Below are 8600 nucleotides of genomic sequence, written 5' to 3'. Positions count from 1 at the left end.
CTCTCCTACGACATCACATCTCCCCTATGATGTCACAACCATCATATGACTTAACATCCTTCCTGTGACATCACATGTCCCCTATGACATCACATCTTCCCTGTAATGTCACAACCATCGTATGACATCACACCTCTCCAATGATATCATATCATCCCTAGGATGTCACATCCTCCTCTGTGACATCACATCCTCCCCATGACATCACAAAATCCCCATATGACATCACATCCTTTCGGTGACATCACAACTCCCTCATGATGTCACGTCCATCATATGACATCACATCTCCCTTGTGACATCACGTCCTCCCCGTGACATCACCATATCCCCTGTGACATCACATCCTTCTGTGGCATCACCTATCCTCTATGATGTCACATCCATCATATGATATCACATCCTTCCTGTGTGTGCTGGTTTAAAAGTTAACCAGCAGGGGAAATGAACTCAACTCAAAAGAGAGATTATAAGTCAGAATAACAATTTAATAAAATAATACAATAAGTACAATTATACAGACAAGCAATTGGTTGTAACCCACAAAACCCAAATGCATAACCCAGCACTCTGGGGCATGAACAGAGTGATGTTCTTTGGGCCCCGAGTCCCAAGTGAAAGGAGAGGGGAAAACCTGTTGGTGAGAGTGCTGTTGCCGTCTGGCTGAAAAGTGGTGGTTGCAGTCCAGTCGAGGGTGGTGGTCTGCAGTCTGGTTGAGAGCGGTGAGCTGCAGTCTTCCTCTGGATCCCACGAGTGGTTCAAAAAGTCCCAAGACTCCAAGATTATATGTCCTCCAGTTCAGGCAGGAATGCTCATTATCTCTCTCAGGGCTGGGGGTTCCTTAATGGGTGTGAGGACAAGAGCAATCCTCCTATCTCGCAGGCCTCTTAACACCTAGTTTATAGCCTGAGGAGTCAGGCTCTATGTGCAGATGGTGTAAATGGTCTATTGATAACAGTTTCTGGGAAATGGCATGGAAGGCTACAGAGTACACAGTTTTGGGTTACACCCATCCAGTGATGAACTGGTCCCAGTTGTTCTAACTAGGACACTGCGACATCACATCTCCTCTATGATGTCACATCCATCATATGACATATCACATCTCTTGTGATATCATATAATCCCTGTGACGTCACGTCCTCCCCTGTGACATCACATCATCCCTGTGACATCACATCCTTGTTCTGACATCACATCTCCCCTCTGACATCACATCCAGTGACATCCAGATCCATCCCAAGGTTGGGGGTGTGTGTGAGACAGGCAGAACCACAAATGCCTGCACAGCCCAGAGCAGTCAGTGTGGTGCTGTGCTTGCTGCTGCAGAGAGCCCCAGGGAACAAACCCAGGCAGTAGATTGGGAGCAGGGGGTGTCCCTAAGGAGGACACTTGCCTTATTATTGCTTATTATTTGTAATATCTTATAGATCTATCATATTACACCTAAGGATGGATTCCATAGAATATGTGCCACAGATATTTGTATTTGGTCTGGCTGAGCTGCAGTTCAGTTCCCCACAGCAGCCCTCCCAGGGCTGTGCTTTGCATTGGCAGCTGGAAGGGTGTTGAGAACACACCAGTGTTTTGGTCACTGCTGAGCACAGCACCAACACTGGGACATTCCTTCCTTAGCTGAAGGCAAGACCCTGGGAGGGGACCCAAGCAGGGCAGCTGAGCCCAACTGACCAAAGGGACATTGCAGACCATGGGAGGTCAGCTCAGCTCTAAAAGCTGAGGCACGGAGCAGGAGGGGGGCATTCATTGTCTAATGGCTGCCTGCTGAGGAACCGTCCCGCGGACCCAAGCCCTGCTCCTCGGGAGCGGCCGACCATGGCTGCTCATGGGAAGTGGAGAACAAACCCTGCTGTCTTTCGCTTCTGTGTACACAAGCTTTGCTTTGCTTTTTGCTTTAAATAAACTGCCTTATCTCAACCCACGAGTTGTTTTTTTTCCACCTTACTCTCTCCCCTGTGCTGCTGGGAAGGGGAGTGATAGAGCAGCTGGGAGGGCACCTGGTGTCCAGCCAAGGTCAACCCACCACACACCTGAACACTTCCAGAGACTCCACCACCTCCCTGGGCTACGTTCCAATGCCTCAACACTCTCTCAGTGGAAAAAGTTTTCTTTAATATCTAATATTAACCTTGTCCAATGCAATTTAAGGCCATTCCCTCTCAATCTTTCACTATAGCCTTGGCAGAAGAGACCAACCCCCACCCCACTAAAACCTCCTTTCAGGTCATTGTAGAAAGCAATGAGGTCCCCCCTGAGCCTCCCCTTCTCCAGACTCAACAAGCCCAGTTCTCTCAGCCGTCCCTCAGCAAACGTTTTCCAGAGCCTTCCCCAGCTCCGTTCCCTTCTCTGGACATGCTCCAGCCCCTCAAGGGCCTTTTTGCACTGAGGGCCCAGAACTGGACACAGCACTCGACGTGGGGCCTCAGCAGTGCCCAGCACAGAGGGGCAATCAGTTCTCTGCTCCTGCTGGCCACACTCTTCTCCACAAAGGCCAGGATGCCCTTGGCCTTCTTGCCCCCCTGGGCACACTCTGGCTCATATCCAGCCACTGTCAAGCAGCACCCCCAAGTCCCTTCCTGCTGAGCAGCTCTCCAGCCCCTCTGCCCCCAGCCTGGAGCATTCCAGGGGGTTGTTGGGACCCAAGGGCAGGCCCTGACACTTGGCCTTATTGATGCAGCCTGTCCCGATCCCTCTGCAGAGCCTTCCTGCCCTCCAGCACACACACTCACAATCAACATAGTGTTGTCAACAAATTTCCTGAGGGGCCACTCGATCCCCTGGCCCAGATAATCAAGAATGATGTTAAACAGGAGCAGCCCGAAACCAGAGCCCTTGGGAACACCACTAGTGACCGGCCAGGGAAAAGGTGCCAGCACAGAAAGCTCTGGCTGCCCATGAAGTGCCCAGGCTGCACCACCAACTGCACCTCAAAACCAAATCTTCGAGAGTTCTGTCCTTGGGCAAAGGGCTACTGTCCCCTTTCATCAGTCCCAGGTTGCCATCCCAAAACCCATACAAATGAAGATTCCTCCCAGGGAAAAGGTGCCAGCACAGAAAGCTCTGCCTGCCCACGGAGTGCCCAGGCTGCGCCACAAAGAGCACCTGCCCTTCCAGTCAGGAAAGAAAGGCCAGAACCTCCCTCTCTCACCTGCCGTTGGTGCGCCACTCTCGGCACGACGTGCACAGCAAGAGCTTTTGCGGCGGGCACCTTTGGTCTGGGAGGAATCATCGTCCATATCCAATTTTGGCCCTCGTACGGCTCCCGGCGGCGTGGCGTGCCTGCCTGCGAACGACTGCCCTTCCCGCCCAGAAAGAAAGGCCTGTGTCTCTCTCTCTCACCTGCCGTTGGTGTGCCACTCTCGGCACTACGCGCCCAGCCAGAGCTTGCGGGGTGGGCCCCTTTGGTCTGGGAGGAATCATCGTCTGTATCCAATTTTGGCCCTCGGTCGGACCCCGGCTGTGCGGGGTGCCGGCCTGCGAACGACTGCCCTTCCCGTCTGGAAAGAAAGGCCTGAGCACCCCTCTCTCACCTGCCGTTGGTGCACCACTCTTGGCACTACGTGCCCAGCCAGGGTTTGTGGGGTGTGCCCCTTTGGTCTGGGAGGAATCATCGTCCGTATCCAATTTTGGCCCTCAGTCAGCCCCTGGCGGCACGGCGCGCTGGCCTGCGAACGACTGCCCTTCCTGGCTGGAAAGAAAGGCCTGAGCCCCCCTCTGTCACCTACCCTTGGTGCGTCACTCTCGGCACTAGCGCCCAGCCAGGGCTTATGGGGCGACCGCCTTTTGTCTGGGAGGAATCTTCATCCGTATCCAATTTTGGCCCTCGGCCAGCCCCTGGCGGCGCAGTGCTGGCCTGCGAACGACTGCCCTTTCCGCCCAGAAAGAAAGGCCTGAGCCCCCCATCTCACCTGCCCTTGGTGCATCACTCTTGGCACTACGCACCCAGCCAGGGTTTGCAGGGCGGGCCCCTTTGGTCTGGGAGGAATCTTCGTCTGTATGCAATGTTTACCCTCGGCCGGACCCCGGCGGCGCGGTGCACGAGCCTGCGAGTGACTGCCCTTCCCGCCCGGAAAGAAAGGCCTGAGCCCCCCTCTGTCACCTGCCGTTGGTGCACCACTCTCGGCACTACGCGCCCAGCCAGGGTTTGCGGGGTGTGCCCCTTTGGTCTGGGAGGAATCTTCGTCCGTATCCAATTTAGGCCCTCGGCTGGCCCCTGGTAGTGCGGCGCGTTGGCCTGCAAACAACTGCCCTTCCTGGCTGCAAAGAAAGGCCTGAGCCCCCCTCTCTCACCTGCTGTTGGTGCACCCCTTTCGGCACTACGTGAAAAACAAAATGCACAAGATAAAGGACTTCTATGCGTAAAATTGGCATCTTTCATCCAACACCTAATACAACCTTGTTCCTAGGCTGCTTCAACTTCTCTTGGTCTGGGGTACATCGTGTCCACTTATCTGGGGGAAAAAAAAGAAAAAAAATGTTAGTCAGGTCACGCACGTGGTCACTGAGACCTTAACCATTTCAAAGAACTCATTTACCCTGAGCAAATAAGAACTCTGACCGCAGCATACAAGTAAACAAATGACAACCCAGCTTCAAGGCCCTGCTATCCAAGCACCATCAGCTCCACAACACTCAGCTCTAATGATTGCACACGAGTTACGTACACCTGCTCCATCCGGCAGGACTGTACAGCCATCGGCTTGACTGTCTAAGGTAACTGACATGTTGACGTGAGACACTGAGCAATATTCCATCTACCCACTGATCCACAGGGCAGGGCAGAGCAGTTCCAGGCTGACCCCAAGTGAGACATCCCTGTACCTGTGACAACACAGACCGTGTGACACAATTAAGAGACAAACCTCTCTTTAAAAAGATTTGATTGCAAGAATGGAGATGCTGTGGAAAAGCATGACCTACAGGACTACCGTGATAATGTGACTAGGCTCAAAGGATCCTGAAAAATAAAGACAGTAACAAGATGACTGGTCAGAAGAAGGGCCTGTCAAAACCCTGAAGATGGATGCGCGGTGTCACTGCAGTCGGAAGCTAAGAATGGAACGATGCAGAAAACAAGTCCTCCTGCTTTGTGATGGATGGCTGGAGAGCACCACTGATGATACGGCCTGGAATGAGGCCTTAAAAGAGGTCTGACCGTAAAAGTCAGAGATCAGATTCCAAAGAAGGCCTGAACTTGCAAAGGAAGCGACTGACAACTTCGGTACTTGGCTACACAAAGAAGACCTTCAAGAACCTAAGGATGATGCCTGATGCTTCCCATAAGCCCCTTAAGGGCAAGATGCAAAAACCCTAAGGACACAAAACACAGACGAGACACAGACTGGAACTGCTCTACCCTGCACACGTGAACCCAATGATACAAAGTAAGCCCTTCCTTTGATGCATCCAAATAACCTGTTATAGGATACCTGTTGCACCGTACTAATTTCAAAAATCCCTCTGGGCGATGGACATACTTGAACTGACTCCCAACCCCTCTCTGGGTCTTTATCCTGCACTTATCTTTCCGAGAGCTGGGGATGCGAATCCGTCTCTGATGCAAAGGAGGGGCACCTGGGTTGGCTCAGAGGTTCCTGCCATCGTGAGAGTACTCGGAGTCAACTGCGAGAAAGAAAACCATACACAATATCTGAGTAGTGTGATACGTGGCCCCAGCCCCAAAGATCCCCCTACTCACTGTCACTGAGGCAGGTCCTCGGGTCACTGGCTCTGACAGGAGTTGGACAATGTGCTGTCATCTTCCGGGATACCTGAGTGAGTGAGAGACAAAATTAGAGGGCATTTCTAAAGCTGCAGTGGATCCCTGCTCCTCCTGCTGCCTTCCCGACTCACCTCAAATGCTCATCTGCTCCCAAAGGTTAGCTGGATGGCACCTGCAACCAAAAAAGCTCAATGCTTCGTTGCTCATCTTTTTAATACTCTGAGATTACCTACAAGGACAGCTCGAGAGGACCATACCGTGTCCGTCACCTCATTGTGAGTTGGCTTCGGCCCTGTGAGGCTGCGTATGTCTCCTGCAAAAAAAACCCCAGAGGCAAATGTCAGTACTGAGATACTCCCCAAGAGTATGCTGCTCCCATGGTAGTTTCCGTCTGACACCCCTTGACTGTGACCTCTTACAGGCAGTGTCCCCGTCACGTTGGACTGCACGTTAGAAGTCTGCCTGTAAAACAAAAAACCAAGTATGTATGCAGATTCACCAGAAGTACACCGCCTGCAAAAAAGTATCCAGTTCTGTCCTGCAGTCACTGCTCACCTTGCTCACTGGGCTTACCTTCCCTCTGGTGCCTATTGTCTGCTGGGCCGGGGGCTCCGCATCTTAAAAAAAACCCAAAAAACCAAAACTAAACCACCAAACCATCCAAAGGCCCAAAAGTCATGTCTTGGCTCTGACCTCACATGACAACCCACCTTCTGATTGTGCTCCTCCGATCTCTTCTGTTTATCTCTGCTTTACATCCAGTCCCTCTGACACTGCAAAGAAATGAGTAAGCAAAGTCAGCCATATAGATGGAAGGACCTTAACTGCTGCCCAATTATCACTTCTCTTTAGACAACCCATCTGGGGTCCAAAGACAACCTGCACAAACAAACACCGACCTAACTTTAAGGCCCTGCTGCACCACTCCCATCGTCTATGGAAAAGCTCTCGTGACTGCACGCACGCTGCAGGTAGGGGCTGCCTCCGGGAGGACTGGAGAACTGCTGCCATGAGTGGCTAAGCCTGTAGACTGGTTAACTGTAAAGTCTCCTTTCTACTCCACCTACCCCCAAGTCTACACTGCAGGGCAGAGCAGTTCCAGGTCGAACACAAACTCCAACGACACATTTCCAGACAAGTGCTGTGGTGCGACGAGGAGAGAGAACTCCAAGAAAGGAACGACTGCCAAAATGGATGTGCTGCCGCACGAGAAGACAGAGGATATGGCGAGACTGAACAGAGGAGGCTCTGAGGAGCCTGAAAAGACACTCTAACAGAATGTCCTGTGACAAGAACTGCCTACAAAATTGCTAAGATGGATGGGAGACAATGCTACATTCAAAACCTTCTTAGATTCTCACAAGTCCGGGGCGGTTACAAGGGATGACTGCACGGCACAGCCACCGGTACAACCTGTAAGGAGACTGTAAAAGACATCTGACCTGACACTTCTCAGATGTGATTCCGATGCACGTCCAAGCTAGCGAGCCAAAGAATGGATGGTATGGGCACTGGGCTGGGCAGTGCAGAGGTTCAAGACCCTAGGAATGATGCCTTGACATCTCTGATAAGACCTTTGAGGGCAGAAGGCAAAGACACGGTGATTGTGAATTGTAAGACACGAAACACAGACCGGACAAAGGACATGACACAGACCTGAATGGCTCTGCCCCGCACAACCTACTCCAGTGATGAAAAGTAAACTGCTCCTCCTATGCGTGCCAAGGGCCTGTTAGGGCAGACCCTTTCCCCTATGCTAATTTGAAAATCCCTCCCTCCTAACCATAACATTGGACCCAGCTCTCATTCCCTCTCCAGGTGGTAGTCCTCCACTTCTCTTTCCCATAGTCGGGGATGTGAATCCATCTTCGATGGGAAGGAAGGATGCCTGGCTGGCTCAGAGGGTCCTGTGATTGCTGACTCGGTCGGCTATGAGAAAGAAAACCGAAACTGACGCAAGAGTTCGGCAGCACGTGGGCGATAACCCCGCAATTGGCTACTCACCGTCCCCTAAGCTGAGAGGTTCTCGGGCCACTGGCTCCGACCTGAGTCAGAGGCTGCTGCCGTCACCGTGTGTCGTACCTGGGTGAGTGAGAAAAAAGTTACGTGGTGTTTCTGAAAGTACAGGAGACCCCAGCACCTCCTCGCTACCTCCCTGACTCAACCTGAATGCTCCTCCTTTGCCAAAGGCAGGCCGGATGGCACCTGCAACCAGAAAAGGTCGAGCCTTAATTGATGAGCCTCGTAGTACTAGGAGACTACTAACGAGGACAGCTGAAGACCATCAAACCTAATTGGCAGGAGGCTCCAGCCCTCTGAGGCTGCACACGTTCTCTGCAAAGTAAAAAACCAAAGGCAAATGTACATACTGAGATACCGCCTGAAGGATGGCTTTCCTGTGGTAGCTCCTACCTACTTGTCTCTCCTCAACAGTGACCTCTTACCAGCAGGGTCCCTGAAGCATTGGACTGTCTGTGAGAAGGTGGCAGACCCCCTGGAAAACACAAGAAACAAAGCATGTGCACAGATTCACCACAACACCTGTAGAAGACCATCTACTTCTGGCCTGGAGTCAATGCTCACCTTGCTCACCGGTACTCACCCGGATCACCTTCCCTCCGGTGCCTAGAGCCTCCTGGGCTCAGGGCTCTGCATCTGAAAACAAAGAAAAACCAAACCAAGAAAATCCTTAACACATCAAGTAAATGTGGAGCCAAAAGCCACATCTTTGTGCTGACGTCAGGTGATGACCCACCTTCTTGCTCTACTCTTCTGGCCTCTTTTCTGTTCAACTCTGCTTTACACCCTGTCCCTCTGACATGGTAAAGAAACCCTAACCAAAGTCACCCAGATAGATGGA

At 52.1% G+C, this 8600-nt stretch overlaps 1 long non-coding RNA gene across 2 annotated transcripts; it reads right to left on the bottom strand.

Annotated features, from left to right (window-relative positions):
• Positions 1 to 6458: 6458 nt before the first annotated feature.
• LOC113962492 lies at positions 6459 to 8069 on the bottom strand. Of its 2 annotated transcripts, none has more exons than XR_003532566.1 (3): positions 8007 to 8069; positions 7745 to 7822; positions 6459 to 6513 (listed from the first exon to the last, which is right to left on the bottom strand). It is a non-coding gene; the product is annotated as an uncharacterized LOC113962492 (long non-coding RNA). The 2 variants fall into 2 exon arrangements; XR_003532565.1 differs by lacking the exon at positions 6459 to 6513 and adding an exon at positions 7581 to 7669.
• Positions 8070 to 8600: the final 531 nt, after the last annotated feature.

This window comes from Neopelma chrysocephalum, unplaced genomic scaffold (genome assembly GCF_003984885.1).
Source record: "Neopelma chrysocephalum unplaced genomic scaffold, ASM398488v2 Primary Assembly neopelma1_181638, whole genome shotgun sequence".
Taxonomy (NCBI): Eukaryota; Metazoa; Chordata; class Aves; order Passeriformes; family Pipridae; genus Neopelma; species Neopelma chrysocephalum.
This window is presented reverse-complemented; position numbering and strand designations above follow the sequence as displayed.